Here is an 18335-nt window from a genome sequence, read left to right as displayed (position 1 = left end):
AAACCAAACACACCCACCACACACCATTTCCCAATAAACCCAAACCACAGTTTTCCTTCAGGCAGACAAACAGTAAGGCAGGACAATTTCAAACTATTTCAAGTGACAGTAAGACAGAGAGAGTCCTCTGCATTCAAAATGAACTGAGCCTACATGAAGGTTTAGGATACAACAAAAAGCAAGGCAAACAAAGGCTGGAGCAACAGTGTCCTTCCCAAAGGTGGAAGAGCTATACATTTGGTAAGCACAATCCAAACATTTCTGACAAGATATATTTTTCCAAGTCTAGTTTCTCCAACAGATACACACTTCCACATTTTTCTCTTTACTGTTTATGAGTACTTTTGGCTTGTTAAGGTAAGTATGGATTCAAAGAGGCTGGGAACTGCACTTGCAAACACTATTTGACAAAATCCTTTTATGCTACTAAGAAAATTGGGGTTTATTAGGGAGAGCATCCATGTAGATTAGAAAGCAGCAGAGACTCCGAAAATACATGAGAACAACACAAACAGTTTTCAACGAGGAAAAAAAAACGGAGGAACGCCCTCATCTCTATACTGGGATCATACATCTCAGTGTATCATATATACCTGAATGAACTGAAACATAGGAAGACAACACCTCCTCTCCCCTCCCCATTAAAAACCTGAACAGCTAAAATCCCACAGATGACAAAACTATTTACAGTTTGTCAAAGCCAGAGAAGACTAGAAAGAATTCCAGATGAACCACACAAGGCCAGGCCAAGGGGCAAATTAAATCCACTGCAGATCAATAAAAAGCAAAGTGCATTTAAATGAAAAATGCGAAGCACTCAAAACTGATTGCTGGGTTTAACAGTTCTGGAGTAACTCAATATTTGAATCAAGTGTTCAGCAAATAAATGAAACATACTGCTAGATATGCAAAGATAGAACTTAGAAATATTCTTTTTTTCCATTTTCAAGACGAAAGCATTCACATGATTATCTAAAGGATAAGGACCTACAACAGCCACAGCATAAATCAGAAGCGTGTTCTCCATCAGACTGCTGTGTTCGGCTCTTATCATCTGATCTCTTCTTGAGATAGCAGATGTAGTAAAAGCCTCAGAAAATGGGGACAAGAATAATTCAGGACAAAGACAGATTTCTGTACAGAAAGAGATGGAGAAGCTTGAAGCACCCCCATTAACACGAGATGGATAAACTATCAAGGATATAAAAAAGAATTGTGGAAAAAATGACAGGGCTCCTATACACTCTCATTGTGCAGAAGCACAGGCATTTCTGAAACACAGTACACTTAGAGCTGCTGAAAGGAAATGTGTGTTTGTTTAGTTGGTTTGGTTCTGTGGCATTGCTCTGTTGATCTGGTTTTGTTTATAATCAGCACTCAATTTGCACAGTACTTTGCCACAAGCTATGAGGAAGATCACTGAAAGATTCAGAGGAAGACTAAAGTTTCACTTTACTTAAAAACAAATCATTTACTTTAGGTAGGGGAAAGATCAGAAATATATACCTGTCCTCTGTATTTGTAGATATAAGATTTTGTACGGCACAGAACCCAACTGACAGAAAAGGCTCAGAATTTCCTCTCTGGGCCTTGAACATAACCATCCACCTCAGGACAAAGGACACGTTATAGTAGCGGATACAACCCTTGCAAACAGCAGGCAAAGGACACAAACACAGGTTGCAGAACTGGTCTATTAAGACACCTAATCCTCTGTAGAGTGGTATGTCCACACAGTAAAGCAGAGGGAGCTGAGAATGAGAACATGTAATGTTTTGCTACAGGGCTTCAGCCCAGGAATGCAGATACAGGTTACTCACACTCTGTCTAGAAGTGGCCTTTGCAATGTTTGGAACAAGAAACTGCAGTGATTTCTCACCGGAGGACTGACATGCTGTGTTGCATCAGGGCAGTGCCATCACAGTGGTCTCACACAAACTGTATCCTTTGGACGCTACTACCCTTTTGCAGTGCTCAAAGAAGTGCTCATACGCAAGGAACTTGCAGCAGGAGCAAAGTGTATTTGTCCTTAGTACTACGGTGTACACTCTTCACTAACTTATTCCTGAGCGTACGAGCCCTGTGTTATGCATCACAGCATGAGATTTTTTTTTTATATATCTAGAAACCACCACAGAACTAGGTTAGCCTGGCAGGCTTGCAGCACTTCATTTACATATGAGTCAATCCTTCTGCAATACAAACATTAGTGATGCATTCCCCACCGTCCTTCTATTTATACTCACTATTTCACCTGCAGGCATCCCGAGTTAATTAAACAAATCAATCCCATTGAGATAATTGTGTCTCAAGCAAATTAACACAATTAGCCTTATAAAAAGAAAATCCCGCTATATTTCTTCATATCAGTCATGTGCTCATTTCTCCAACTCTAAATTTGTGGCTATCTAGGAATCTGCATTAAAATGAAAAGTAAAATGACACATCAAACTGGCTGATGTGTGACTGTTACAGCCAGCAGCTTCTCTGCTCGCATCATTCACTGAAATTCTACTGAAATCAGAGGTGCCCATCAGAAGGAGTATTCTTAAAGAACAAGTAAGCAAGGAAGGATCCCACTGGACTGGACACTTTGCCACAGCTAGATATGTAGTGATGTGGTTAACTGGATATACCAGGAATTAGACTCTTAATTCCTTCTTCTCAGGTCAGGTTTACAGAAACCCCTCTGAAACAAAGCTGAACTTCTACAAATGTCATCTTGGTACCCATCCTTTTTCAAAGACCTTTGTCTTCAGCCCTCATGTGTAACAAAGCTGCTCTGGCAGCTGAACTGACACCATCATTCTTGGCCATCTGCTGTGTTTTCAGGGTGTTTTTGTTCCCTGGGGCAGCCTGAGAGAAACCCAACACCCCTCAGCCTCCCTGGTCACAGCCCACCCTCCATCCAGGATCTCAACCGCCCTGTACCACTGCAGCCAAGGCAGGGGCTGGCATCCTTTACCACCACTTGTGGTAACAGAACAGGCCAAAGCTTTTGGCCAAAAGCTGGAGACATCTCCAAGATACAGCAGGAAGACTGATCAGAGCTACTCTGTCAGAGCCTGCAAGGAAAAGTGGTGAAAAGCGATGAGCACCCTACAACTAAAAATGGAAAACTTAAATAAGAGGCCTATGTGCAAAACCACAACCTTGTCAGCTGAAGCGCCTACCCAACCCCACTCTTTCAAGAGACAGTAAAACATCTACGCAGCACATTCGTAATGCTGTGGACTAAGGCCCCACAGTTGCCTGGGATGGTTGCTGCCTTACTTCTCTGAGCCTGTGAGCAGTGAGGGTTGCTTGGATGTGGGAGACTCCATTTCACCAGCTCGTGAGAAACTGCTGAGCAGAGGCAGGTAAGGGTGTATATGTGTGTGCGAGAGAGACAGAGAGAAAACAAGATGCTAATGAAGCTGACCAGTAATAACTGTCTTCTCATCTCTCTCCACAGACGACTGAGGGAGGGGAGAGCTGCTCCTCCCCAGTGCCTCCGCTGGCTGCTAAGCAACTGCAGCAGCCGCACAGGGGCAGGCGGGCACCCAGCATTAACTTCTCTCCCTTTTTGAGGGAATTCAAAAGGATTCCTAGTACATTAGCTTTGAAACTGGTCACCGGTGCTAGGCTCCTAAGGGTAATTATGGGGCAGGGAGGAAAAAGGGAACACAGCAGGAGACCAGGTTCACACACTGCTCACACACTGCTGCCTGGGCACCGTGCACTGATGAGGGAGGGTATGCACAAGATAATACCATGGATGACTCCCCATCCATCTTAAAAATTGAAAATAAAAGGGCTTTTTTAACCATACCTGAACTAAAGCATTTTTCCCTCTTGGCACATTTCTCATCCATGTGGCACTGCAACCAACATATCACATTGCCTTAGCAAATGTGGGTAAGATGGTAGTGGTAGCGTTCCATCCATATCCCTCCAACTGTGCTTCCATATCGTGCTGTCCAGTAACTTGCACAGCCCACCTGGTCCAGAGATCTGCTGCCAATCTGCCTGCAGAGCTCCCAGCCTTGAGCCCAGCCAGCTGCCCCCTCACCAAGATAGGTGAATCCAGCTGTGAACCACACAGAAAAAGAAGTTACTGAAATGGGCTTGGTGAAAAACCAGCCCTTTCCTTGTGGAAAGTTGTTTTCCACCTTGGATCTTTTTAGTGGCTTTGTTCACCAGGCAGCTGCACAAGTCAGCAGGTCAACACAGGCAATACCAACCCCTTCAGCCACTCACTGGTCGGCTGTGAATTTGAAGTCCCCCAAGGTGTCTGCTTCTCTGGTGCCACCAAAATTCTCCCCCACGCTCACGTGGAAGATTGCAGGCAGGAGCGGGTAAAGCAGCCTCTTCCACAAACCTGTGCCAAGAAGTAGCTAGGTTGACTGCTTAAACATTTTGCTGAGGATACACAGCTCACAGTTGGCATTGCCAGTGACTATTCTAAACAGCTGGAGAAGTTTTGCTAGAGTCCTGTTAGGAAACATACTGTAGGAGTGATCTACACAAAGTAAGCCTTCAAGTGAGTATGATCAAACTGCACAGACAAGCAAGGGAAGATGTTAGCCCCAAAGTCACATTCTGGGCCAAACAGGCATTCATTCCCCATTTCTTGCATCACCACTGTGAACTGCACACTGCACTTACCCCACTGCACCCCACAAACTACTGGCATAACCAGAAAGTCGTTCTTATGAATTAAAAAAAAAAAATTAAGTACTGTCTTACAAAATATGTTTTCTTTGGGAAAGTTAGAAGAAGCAAACTTAAGTGGCAAGAAAGTCTTCCATTAAACTGATTTTATACAGTACAGAAATCAGAATGCTTCCATATACCTAATTATAAAATGAACTTAACATATCAACTCACAAAGAGCACAAAATTCTACATATCATTTATGAGTCAGAGTCAAAATGGATAACAGATACATCAGAAATACAAAAGTACTTTATTACAGGGCGGCCTGGGAAAAGGGATAGATATCTTATCATGAAGTGTATTTAGAAAATCAGTTCTGTGAGACAGGATCCACAGATACAGATGTCCTGTCATAAAGAATTCATTGTTTACAAATACACTACAGAACACTCCATTTGCAATGAAGTACCATAAATAATTCACAGGTAATATGTGTCATAAGTTAAGGCAGTGGCATTTTCTCTGCCATTCTCACAGAGCTTCTCATACTCAGTGAAACAGAGCTCTGCTGTAATATTGCAAATTCAACTAGAACACTGGATTTTCATTAAAACACAAAACTTCTTTCCCCACAAAAGGCTTTCCGACCAACACCATCCAGACAAAGATTTCTACACAAGCATTACTGTGGGAACAAGAAGCGGGACTCCTTTTTCTTTTTTTTTTAAGACGCTAAATTGCACATATGAATTTTATTTTGGCACACGTAAATAATGTGGAATTGCCAAGTTGGGTCCACTGCCCAGGTGCAGCAGTGTTGCATAGCTTTACCTTGTGACCTCTATTCCAACCTGAAAAGGCAAATGCAGAGATATGAAACTCAACTAGTGTGATCCCCATCTCTCTGTAGAATACAGAGTAACACGTCACAAAAAGTGTGCCAGAAGTTTGACACGGTGATGGAAACGTGCCTCTTTTTGAAACTGAATTAAGACGAACTTTATTTTATATGGGTCAAACAAGCAGTCACCAGGAAAAGAAAAATAAGTCCAGTTATTACTGATATGGAATGAATCTAGAAAACTGAATTAACGGTGGAGGGTCCCTCGTGAGTTAGCTTTTCATTTTCCATGATCTGTGCAAATTCACCTATTTCCCAAAAGACCAAGCAAAAATTGAATAAAACACTTGATCATAAGTTGACTTTCCTCTCTATTCTACTGGTACTATTCTTTTTTTCAGCAAGATGTCTTCACAGATGCAAAGTTCGATTTATCTGACTCCTTTAATCTTTCTCAAAAAAAAAACAAAACAAAAAATCCCACCTCCCAACTACTGAATAAAAAACCCCAAAGCCACTCAAGACTCCCCCTGCTTTAGCTATAGAAGCCACTCTCCACATGAATGGGTAGGCAGGACTTAAATTCTGTTTTCTCCCTTCTGAGTCATGAAACAAACCCCATATTTGCTAAAGAGAGAAAAGAAACAGACCTCAATAGCAAAAACAAACCTCACCAGCCTTCCAGAGGAGGTACAACGTTTCACAGGGTCAGGTGGTCTCTACCCACCTCCCACAGACGCAGAAAGCAGAACAGACCATTGATCACCTGTCTGACCTTCCACTCAAGGTCTGCCACAGACCCACGTGCAGATACATTGCTTGCTGTATACATATATCACAGCAGCAATAAAACTATGCAATCCTAATTCGTGAGCAAGTGATCAAGAACCCATCACGTCCAAAGGGAGTTGTTTTACCAAGCAATTTATTCTGTTTAATAATTTGTGTGTTACAAGTAGCCCAGATTCATCTGGTTTCAACTTTCAGCTATTCAGTCTCATTATATCTCCTCCTACGAAACTGAAGAGCTTTGTACTTTCTTTCCTCTATAGATATGTGCAAGATACAACTCAGCCTCTTCACCTGAAGTAAGCACGCAAAGCTTTTTATTAAAAAAAAAAACAAAAATAAAAATCTAACAGTAAAACAGCGTTTCCAACTGTAACCAATCTCTCAGTTTTCTCCAGGCACGTAAGAATTGGACTCTATTCCAGTAATGATCCTGTGCCATCATACACTGGTAAAACACTATACACTTCTAGGGGACATGCTTGGCTTTTGCATTCCAAGACCATATCCATTATTTTAGTAGTGCTGCAAGGCCTCTGTATTTTGTTAGTTTTTTACCACCATCCCAGCTCCCTTCCAATAAAAACTGTTCTCCAGAATGTAGAGAGCTCTTCCCTGTATAATGTATAGAGCTGGACTGGCCTGTGCTAACATTCATATTAATCAAGTAAGCCCACACCAAAAGGAAATTAACCCCCTGTGAGACACAGGACATATTTGCCATACCCCAATATTGGTGGCACCTTCAAATTTAGAAAGCAACAGCTTTGTTCAGTATAATTACCAGTGATCTTTAGTTCTATCAACTAAAGACTTTTAATTACTTTTCCCTTCCCTTTCTAAATAATCACATTGCCTCACCACCCATTTATGCTCACTGCATTAATTCTCTATTTGCTGCATATATGTAGACATACATAAATGTGACAGGAGACCCAGCATAAAAAACAGGAGACCCTCTCTGCAGAAAAGTGCTGAAGAGCACTCGGTACAGATTTCATGTCCTCACAAGCAACAGTACACAACAGTTCAGCATACAGTTGTATACTGGTCCATTTTGAGCACTGGATACAATAATTTTAGATGGGCCCTTCACTTTCCTCCCACAGAAAAACTTCACGAGTTAAAACACATCCTGGCTAAGTGAGTGTAGGATTACAGTTTGTTGTGTTGTTGTTTTTTCGGTGTTTGATTTTTTTTCTTTATGTAGTATCTAATAAAGCATCAGCAACATTAACATTAGTGTTATTAGTTTACTTAATATTATGATGTTCCATTAGACAAGGGATAATACAATTGTAGGCTGGAAATTAACTATGGAAATATGTTGATATGGTTATATGGAGTCATGAAACTTTTTCAAATGCAGAAGCACTGTGTCTACAATACAGCTTAAACAAGTTAGCTTATTTCAACTGTATATGCATAATAAACTTTTGCTTTATGCTGTCATATCAGATACTCGTTCTTACAAAACAAAAATATTTGTTTTGTTTTTTAAACACAATAAGGCATTTAATGACTACTAAAAAGTTACGGTTGAAGTTGAGTCAGAACAACTTGTCAGAACATAATGCTGCTTCTGCTTTCAGCTCAAAAAGGAGAATTCCTATCATTATGAAATAACAGTAATACTTATAGGCAAAAGTACCAATTTAGTTGTAGTGCTTTTGCTTTTTTAGAGTAGGAAACTTTCTCTTTTAGACAAATGGCAGAAGCATTGCAATGGTGTGCTGGATAAGTAGCACACATGAAGACGTTACACAGGACGTTATGGCCTGTATGAGAAGCTTCCCTTTAAAAGCAAGCGTCTAGATACCAGACCAAAGTGCTCAGTGCTTTTTGCCCATATGGATTTATTTGCAGAACAGGAACACCATAACGTAGATCTAAAGGTGTTCTTTTCCTAGGCTAAAGTTTAATAGAGCTTTAACTCTTTTAACAAAGGTCAATGAAGTTTCGAGGCATCTCCTCAGGTTAGAATTGCCTAAATAAAACCTGTGCAGCCATTTGTTGAACCCTAGCTCAACATCAGAATTAATTACTAGCCACAAAGCCTTCCCTAGGATACTTACTGGAGTGGCTAAGAACACATCTACCACAGCTCATTTAAAAATTAAAAGTTTAATTGGCAAGACCTAACAAAGGATGGCCAACTTGCCCATCGGAAAAACACCTTGATCATCTTGTAGCTGTTCCCAAACAATCACAATAATTTCTCTGAATAAATGAGTTTGGGGTTTTTTTTAGTGTTTTGGCCTCCATCACAAAGTTAAAGGGTAGCTATTTCCTCATTTCTGAGGCTGCTAGTATCCCAAGCAATGGAGAGGGAGGACTTTCACTTCTCACCTCTCAGAGAAAGTTCACACCTCACTTAAAATAACTGAAATACAGCAAGAAGCTCCAGCCACCCCAGATGAGTGAATCTTCCTCATTCTCTGTGAGCTGGTTTCAAGCAAACCAAACAATTTTCATAAGGTCACATAGGAGAATGTGGCAGAAGAGAACTGGAGCCTGGGAAGGACAGATGAAGAAATTCCGAAGCTGAGGAAAGTTTGGACAGGATGGCAAAGATCCCACACACTATGAAGAGCACCTGCATCTCAGTGACACCCAGCAGCACAGATAAAGGCATCACTATCCTCTAGGAAGAAATCCCTTACTTTAGGAAGAAATTCTTTACTGTGAGAGTGGTGAGGCACTGGAATAGGTTGCCCAGCAAAGCTGTGGATGCCCCAACCCCGGCAGTGTTCAAGGCCAGGCTGGATGAGGTTTTGATCAACATGGTCTAGTGGGAGATGTCCCTGGCCATGGCTGGAGGGTTGAGACGATGATCTTTAAGGTTCCTTCCAACCCAAACCATTCTATGATTTCATGAAAGGACAACCCTACTGTGGACATGCAGGCTAAAATGCCACTAATTGTTATTCTGCAGGCACATTGCATGCTAGCCTTTTTTTTTTTTTCAGCTTTTGAAGTATTATCTAAACAGCAAAGTACGCTGAAAGACTGTCCTCCACATTTTTTAATACATGTTGCAGCCAGGCACTTGTCTTTTGTGGTTGCATGTATTTCCTATTTAAGAAAAGGACTACAGCAGTTCCTGGTTTGTCACATCTTCAAATAGAGAGTTTGCGCAGCAGCTTCCTCTGCTCTGCATTGCTCTGCATTGGTGAACTCTCTCTTCCCTCTCACCCTGTTTAGAAACACGCTCAGCCACCTACAAAGCCGATTTACAGCCACAAGGCAACAAAATGAAGGATTTTAAAACCACATCCATGATGGCAACCCATGGGATTTTTTCCTCCAAACCTAGATTTCAATCCTCCCTTCTCCATCTGCACTTTCCAGCTCTTACAAAATAATGAGCAAACGCTTCTCCAGCTTCACAAATCTGGCACATTTAATTTTTCTTGTCATTTAAGAGATACTATTAATACCAAATAGTTTGTGTATAAGAACACCGTGCACTTTTGTAAAGCTTTATTCAAAGCATCCTGTGATCTTCCACTGAAAGCATTAATTTGGTACCTTCACAGTACTTCTGAGGCACGTATTATAAATTGTCTCACATAGGTCGAAACTCTGAGGAACACTCAGGCTAAAGTGACATGCTGTTGGGCTAACCACCAGAAATCCTCATGTCCTGCCCGACTTCTCAAAATTAAGTAATTAAATGATTAAGGAACAAGTTCATCACCTGCTAAGGACGCCTAGAGGTTAGTAAATATACAGAAATAGTTTTTTGTTAGTACCCCCCTCTTATTTTAATTTGCTTGGAATAAAAACCCGGTGTCTTCACCTATCACAATTATACAAACCACATTCTCACCAATAGCAACCTGTATGGTTGTGTTTCATATGTCCCATCTGAACATGAAAAGCTGATGTTAACCCCTTCCAAATGAAAAGAATACTCTCAGGGCCTGTTCTTTAAAAGTAATGTCCCTGGATCAGCAAGAGACTGCTGGTAAATATCACATAAGTCTCAGTTTGTTTTAAACAGGAGAAAAAGAACATAGGAGAACAATCCCTCCCATTCAACTATTCTTCATATAGTATTATACAATTACATAAAACTGTATTTCTTTAATAAGAAATAAATGTACACGTATATGGAAGAGGACAAGCAACTAAAAAAGCACTGAAACTAATATAACATCAACATTTCAAAAAACAAGGAAATCATTTAAAATTTAATCAGCAGTGAAAGGCAAACCCGTGCATGATAAGAAGACAGCCTAAGCAAACGTGAACTTGTCTTGCATGACAGACAGCACAGGATCTCCTCAATGTATGTGACTCACCAGAGTTTAAACCGCATTACTTGCTCTGATTCTTGTACCGGGATCCTTCAAGGTGACATCTGGACACACAGCCGTCTTTCTCGCTCTAATAAAAGTACTTTAATATTGTAAGAGAATACCCTGCCTAAACCACTGTCAGCTATGGTTTTACTGAATGGTGGCCATTGCTACTTTGATTCAAACCTCATGCAATAACACATCCCACCAGAAACCGATGTCAGAACTTCAGATCATCCTACAGATGACCCTTAAGTACCCGCTAAAGTCTAAATTAAACAGTAGTTTGCACCTCCTTTTGTATCTGAAGTAGTCAGAGCCACAGATCGTCTCAAGACTTTATTCTTCATCAGGGTATTCAGGGCATGTCATGACATTCCTTTCTTTCCCTAAACCGTGTCTAGAAACTAAAGAAGCAAGAACACACCCTCATCTGGCTCTGACTCTCAAATCAGAACTGAGGAACAACAGCTGGTCTCTGAGTTGGTGGCACATGAAACACACATTTAACAATTGTGGAGGAGATAATGCAGGCACCCCTCGAGGGCTCTACAGCAACCTCTCTTGGTAGAAATGCTAAGTTTTTAATGCACCATGGTCCATCCAAGAGATCATAAAAGGAAAAAGTTACACAGCAAGCTGCAGAGGTACACCCCAAGCACCTTTTCCATTTTTTTCAATCAGTGAAAGCTTGTTGGATATCCTCCTAGCGTGGTGTCAAAAAAGTGCTACTTCAACTGAGTTTTGTCACTGGGATTGATGGTGTAACTAGTTCAGATTAAGAGAATATTTCTAGTGAAGACTTCATCATCTCTGCCAGGGGAATTTTAGGTTGGATATTGGAAGAAATTTTTTACGGAGAGAGATTGGAATGGGCTGCCCGGGGAGGTGGTGGATTCACCATTCCTGAAGGTTTTTAAGATGAGACTGGATGTGGCACTTAATGCCATGGCCTAGTAACTATGGTGGTGTTGGATCAAGAGTCGGACTTGATGATCTCAGAGGTCTTTTCCAACCCGGTTGATTCTACGATTCTATAATTCTGTCTCACTGTCTTCAGGCTACAAAAGGAGATGGTGTTCTATGCTGCAAGTCAGAAGAAACTAGAGAGAAAAAGAACAAGACATAATTTGTTCTTTCAAGTTGTCTACTCAAGAAATCCAAAGGAAGTTTAAGTGGGCAGTCAGGTCTAATCATTTGCCTGTCTGTTTTTAATAGCACAGATGAGGATAAGGGCCAGAGAGTATACACTTTTCCCTTGTAAAAGAAAAAGCATGGCATTGTTAAAATAACACTTAAGTTTTCAAACTAGCAATGCACAGGATCAAAGTGACATCAATAGGATATATCAGAGGTAAAATTCATCGGAACCTGTAACAGACAGACCAAACAGAGTATTCCCTGACCAGCAGAAGATGGCTTTGGTGGGAGGGTACCATTGCCCAAATCTCCACAGCCTTCCCACACTGCCCTAAGGAAATTACTCGAGTCGCTTCAGAGTGACATGCCTAAAATGAGACTGTGTACGACATCCCCATGGAAGTAAAAAGTCTTGATCTTTTTAATCTCCAAGAGGCATGTTCAAACGCTACACTCACAGGTAACTGTTGGAATAAATCATGAAAGCAGTATACTGTTGCTGTTAAGGCTCACCATGTGAAAGCAAAAGGCCAATACAGTACAAAAGCAACGAGCTTTGCTCCTGATAAAATGGAGGAGGAAAAACAGACCCAACCCTGTTGGCACACTTTGCAGACAAATTCCTTTTGACGATTTATGAACTTTTTTCTTCCTCTTGTTTAACAAAATTACTTCAACAGTATAAAAGTTGGCAACACAGCTATCTCAGAAGAAAGTTGCTGTATTCCTTATTGGTAAGCAGTGTGCACACACACACAAAAAACCCCACACCTACAGGAAATTGAGAGCTATTCATTTAGTTTTAGCCAAGTCTTTGTGAGACTGCACCTTTTGACTATCAGTTTATGGTAAACGTGCAACTGTCTAGTACTTAATCTCATAAAAACTAGACGAAAAAGAAAACTACCAACATTAAATTTAACCTTCAAAAAAGAACACAAGTGGTTTGAATGCAATTGTCTGGAAAAATGCTACTTAGCAAAAACAAAACAACTACTCCCCACATACATGCAATATTTAAAAGAAAGAATTCAAAGCTGTAATTATGTTCACACAAACCTAAAGTGCAGAGCACAAGAAGTTCAATGATACAAAATTCCTTAAATGTTATTTGTAATGACACCATGTACCCCACTTCTTCTCATATTTTTTTCACTGGTGTTTTGGGGGCCTGATGGGATGCTGTCCATTGCCATTACCAGAAAGAAAATATGGAATCAATTCTCATCATCTACACGGAACATGAAACCTGGAGCAATGGTATGCAAAAAAACAATTAGGTAACTTTCTGGTAAAGTGTATATTTTGCTAGGCATAGTTTCTCTGAACAGCAGCTGGTTTTACTACAGCAGTAATATAAAGTCACAAAGTACTGGGAATAAAAAAATTAAAAAGGAGAACTCTGGGAGATACCCTTGGGGAACTGCATTTGGGAAGGTAACAATCCTGTAAAAAAGACTGGGGGTCACAGCAGGCACCATCTAGGCGCTAAATTTCCTGCACAAATCTGCAGCTAAAGAAGGAAACGTAACCTCTGGATGGATAAGAATGTTATTTCGTGTAAGGCAAGGCAGGGAGGGAGAGTATTATCTAAAAAACAGTAACAACAAGGGCAACATGCATTTCTGGTCTATTCCCTTCAGAAAAGATTTAGAGAATACATCTTATATTGAGAGTTTAAATGGTCTGCATATTGGGCTTATCAAAGAGGATAAGAGTTATCAGTGACTTACCAACAAAATGGCTAAATGCCTCCACCAAAATTTACTCAGAAGATAAAGAATACATTAGACAAAACTAGTACCCCAAAAGCTGCTTCTGGTCAGATGAAAAAGTTTTAGGGAGTTCAGAATTAATCTCCTCTGCCTGACTGTGCATAATTACAGTTGATTGATGTATGGTATGCTTAGAAACTCATCAACAGCAAGCTTGTTAAACACGATTTCCCCAAGATCCACTTTAGTCTTATCCAGTTGACTAAAATCTTGTGCAGTTCCTCTGGCATTTACATCTTCCACACTTTGGATGCAATGCTGTACATTCAGAAATACAGACCTCTGCATTTGGATAACTCCAACCAGTATGGCTCTTAGAGCACAAGTCTTCAGAAGCACAGGCTGCTCCCTGTGCACTACCAGAATATTAAAATCAAAGTTCATTTGTCTTCGAAGTGCTTCATGGCCTCAGTTCTGGGTTTTCAAGGGTTTTCCCAGAACTCCAGGACAGACTGCAATCTACCATTCTGCTACTCTACCTAACGTTATTTGGTGCTGGAGTTTCAAAATTTTATGTGGATAAACAACGAACATGAAGTGATTTCCAAGTATGGAAATGAGCACCAGAGTTTATGATATCCATATCTTCTTCTCTCCACTTTTCAACTAACAGTAACTTGTATTCAGCAAACACACAATGCACTGTACTGCATCCATGCACTATATTATATCCCTCCATGGATAAACAAAAAGGGGACATGTCTCCTTCCATCATTTATAGTCAGGAGCGGACACCTCTGTGAAGTAACAACAGAAGTTACAGACTCCCTATAGAAATTACTGAGTGAGAGATCACGACCTGCTCAAGAAAGACACAATGAACAGACACCAGAGGCTCATTCTGGGGACAGAAGCCTATGAATGTATTTCGAAGAATGTATTTTCTAAAACTTAAGGGTTTAGGAAGTCCACAAGTCACAAGCAGCCCTGGCTACTGGCTGAGCATCAAGAGGGCCACCAGGGAGTAAATGAGAGTCACCTTTGGCTTTGCTCCTTGAGCTGCAGAGATGCACCCAGCAAGAGCACCAACAGCTGCCTGCCCCTTACAGCCCCACCAGCCAAATGGGTGGACTAGGGAGAGCTCTCTGCTCCTTAAACACATCATCTCTTCCACCTGGAGCAGAAATTACCACCTGCAGCTGAAGGTCACTCATAAACCGAGAGAGCACCCTTTTTGTGGGACATTAACAGCAAACAAGGTTCTGCTGTTCTCAGAGCTCTGTCCAGGTATCTTAACTAATATTTTCCTTTAATTTAAATATTTAGGGGGTTTTAAGTTAAATTTAATCTCATATGTGAATTTTTTTTCATTTTTCACTCATGGGGCTCCCCCCAATATTATTTTTAGACTTTTTAATTTTATTTTTTAAAAAACAGCAAGCTACTGACACATTTCAAGTTGACAGCCAAGTCTGAGCCTGGAAACTGTACAACCTCCACACAGAATGGGTTTCTGAGAAAAAAAAAAGAAGAACATTTCTATATCTCGCTACATCATTAGCACACCCTTATTGCTAGGATTTCAACATCAGCCTCAACCTTAATTTTCCTTTTAACTCTATCCACCACATTGCCTTTAACTGAGGAAAGGTTTAATATGAAGGGTGGACAACCAAGGGGGAGATGCAGAGAGGAAGAAAAAGGGGAGGAGAGGAGCCAAGACTCAAAAGATTTGGTGGTTGGCACTTTGGTACCGAAAGTCAATGTGATCTGTTTCATAAATTACCATGGGGAAAAAAAAAAAAACACAAACCAAACCAAACTAAACAAAAGAAAAAAGTCCCTACAATCTGTTGTGTTCTTGGAGCCACTGTTTCTTAATAAAAGCAGAGAAGGTTCCCCATAACAATGGTAACAATACATGGCAGGACCTTGACATCTGAAGCACAATAATTAATCATCTCAACAGTAAGTATCATCCCCTTTTTACTGAAAGGGGAGATGACTCAAAGACAACCAAGGGAGTTGCCCAAAACCACACCACCAGTCATTAGCAGAGCTGCAGTTGGAAGTTTCTTGGCTGCCAGCGCTATTTTCAAGCACTGAAATTGGCAGCCGGTCCACAGCCACAGAGCTGGTACCGTGTGCTCACCAGGGAGAGGGTCACCTGCTCCCCACACCGTGTCTAGGAGCTCCAGTCACACCACCAACATCAGAGAAGGACGAGGGGATCGTGGTGGTGGGCTCAGTGACGAGCAGCAGCAGTGATGCTCACATCACCCCACAGGCCTGCTCTGGTGGGCACTCACTCCACAGGGGCAGCTGCAACCCCCAGGGTCAGCCCTTACAACCCCCTCGTGCCTGCGTACCTGCTGAAGCCCAGAACACTTGGGTGCAGTGCACGACAGGCAACAGGCAACCCAGAGACTGCAAACCTAAACTACACCTTATCTTTGTCCTTTATGTACTCAAGGGAAACTTCAGGTCAGTTCACTTCTCAAGAAGCAGCTGAAATGGCTCTTTCAGTCTCAGCCCTATAGATTTAATGTGCATTTTACAGTACTGATTTCAGTTTCTCTTAGCCAGCTCACAACAAGGATATTCTAAAGCCAAAGGTAGCCTTCTTTCTAAGGGTAGTTTGAAAAGTATTAAATAGGTTAATTTTCCATCTCAGTTTTTACAGAAGCAGAACAATTCTTACAACAAGCAGATTGGGAAACCCAGCATGACAGAGATGGGGAGAGGGAAGTGAGTATTCCACTTCTACACTAAAAGCAGAACCACAGAAATTTGCTTTTTGTAACTTAATTAGTCTTAATTTATACACAAACTTACATCTAGGACTCTGTTACATTAGCTGAATATATTCCCCCGCTTTCTATATTCTGCCTGATACCTGCCTATACCAAGTTCTCCAGACATTCCTTCCAACTCACTTGATCCTTTGAAGCTGACAGTTATCTACACATTCAGGCACTGAAGTAATTTATTCTTTTAGAAGTGTTAAGCATTTACAACTCCTAACATCAGATTGTGCAAATATTCAAATTTTCTGGAAGTAAAAAAAAGGAAAAAGCATTTACCTTGATGTCTCCATTTATGTATATAGTCTACCCCCACATACAGTTAGAGGCTTTTCCTTATGCATGAGATATTTCCCATTTTTCTCCCTGTGCTTTCCAGGTACTTTCCACATATTGCGACATAACAGCTAAATAACACAAGAAAAGGAACTCAGATTACCTCTTACTGTCTTTCTTATTTTGAAAGTTTTCCTAAGATGGCTTCTGTGGAGACAAAAATACTCACAGGCAATGTCAAAGGAAGTTATTAAAACTCATCTAGCAGTGATGCAAGAGTTTTGCACTGATGCACGCTAACACAAGAAGAAACCACAATGTGCCAGTTTAGACAGAAATAATTACTGGACTTTGCCTCTATTTGGTATCATCAAAATTGAGTGTTACAGTAAACAAGAACACAAACACACCCAAAATGAAAAAAAAAAAAAAAACCAACCCCCCTAAAAAAACAACTAAAACCCCCACACAAACACTTCAACAAGTTACTGAGGTTCTGCATGTGTAAAAACAGGGTTTTCACTGCCAAGACTCGTTAAAAAAGAACAACCAGAAAATGTCTGCAAAACAGATTGGTATTATAAAGTGCATTAACAGCTATTAATAATAGAATATACATCAACCTACTGCTTTTCAGATAATCAATATTAATTGGCATCTAATTTGGAACTGTTAAGGCACAAGACCTTGGAGCTGCAATTTGTCAGGTCTAAGCTAACAGCGGGTGAAAATAGGCCTGATAACAGTTACTTCCTTGTCATTTCCTTTCAAAAATGACACAATGCTGTTTCAGCGACCAAAGTAATTTTTACCTCATAAACACACCTCTGAAAAAAGATTAGGCCTTACAGAACAATTTTATATTTATGATCCAAGCTATCGGGCAGACCTCACGTGAAACCTGACTTGCAGTTCACAAGAGCTCCAAGTTCCTTGGAAGGAAGTAAGATAAAGGCATAGGGAAACACAGGGGAAGGAAAAGAAAATACTGGGTGAGAGGTCTGGCACCTATCAACATTGCTGCAAGCTTGCCAAGTCTCATAATTTCATCACTAGGCTTCAGGCATATTAAAAGAGCTATTATTCATTATTTTTATTCTACCTCATCATGTAATCAATAGGACGGATGCCAAAAGCCAGCCATTACAAGGAAGTCATCATGGCTAGGATTAAACCAAGTGCAGACTGGACCACCTATCACTGCTTTAAATGGGACCAAAACATAACAATCCCTTTAACTGGAATGGCAGCAAGAAACACAGGAATGCTTCAGAAGGACTCCTCCACAAGAAAAAAACAGCAGGGAATGGGTCAGGAAATACCCATGAAAAATGTAAGCAATCAAGGAAAAACACAGACAAGAGATACTGACAGGATTCAAGGGCACATTTGGGGCAGGATCCAGATGCCTGCCGGGAAGGATGAAAACCTAAACGTAAATGGGGTGAGAGAACGCAGAAAGGAAGTAGAAGTTTTAAAAAAAAAATGAATAAATAAGTAACACTGATACCATCCATAGTAGTTAGGGATAGCTGAAAGAAGGAGGGACACCTGACAACTGTGGCCCTGAGAAGGAACATGACCAGGACAGCCACTTCTTGTAACACAGGAGGGCAAGTGTGAGAAAACTGCATTTCCCCGGCCCAGGCTACTGGGGAAAGGATAAACAAAGCCCTCTCAGAGAAAGGAGAACAAGACACACATTCCCAGCTCAGGATTATATTTTACCCTGAGAAGGCATTACACAAAATGCAGATGGAATATTTTCTTCTAGAGGTGAAAGATGAGAGCAAGTTGGAAGTGCTACTTCTTCCTCACAGTATCTCAT

General features: G+C 40.9%; 1 protein-coding gene across 6 annotated transcripts in view; it reads right to left on the bottom strand.

Annotated features, from left to right (window-relative positions):
- The window catches only part of TRERF1 (transcriptional regulating factor 1), a 99077-nt gene that overhangs the window by 50747 nt on the left and 29995 nt on the right, over positions 1–18335 (bottom strand). Inside the window, exon 3 of one of the 6 annotated variants that reach the window (XM_027893508.1) lies at positions 16511–16638. The exons of the other annotated variants lie outside the window; for them this stretch is intronic. The gene's annotated coding sequence lies outside the window, so the exon portion shown is untranslated. The remainder of the gene's footprint in view (positions 1–16510; positions 16639–18335) is intronic. 6 annotated transcript variants of the gene reach the window in all.

This window comes from Empidonax traillii, unplaced genomic scaffold (assembly GCF_003031625.1).
Source record: "Empidonax traillii isolate 1590-97213 ecotype Southwest subspecies unplaced genomic scaffold, ASM303162v1 scaffold391:size1093220, whole genome shotgun sequence".
Lineage (NCBI taxonomy): Eukaryota > Metazoa > Chordata > Aves > Passeriformes > Tyrannidae > Empidonax > Empidonax traillii.
This window is presented reverse-complemented; position numbering and strand designations above follow the sequence as displayed.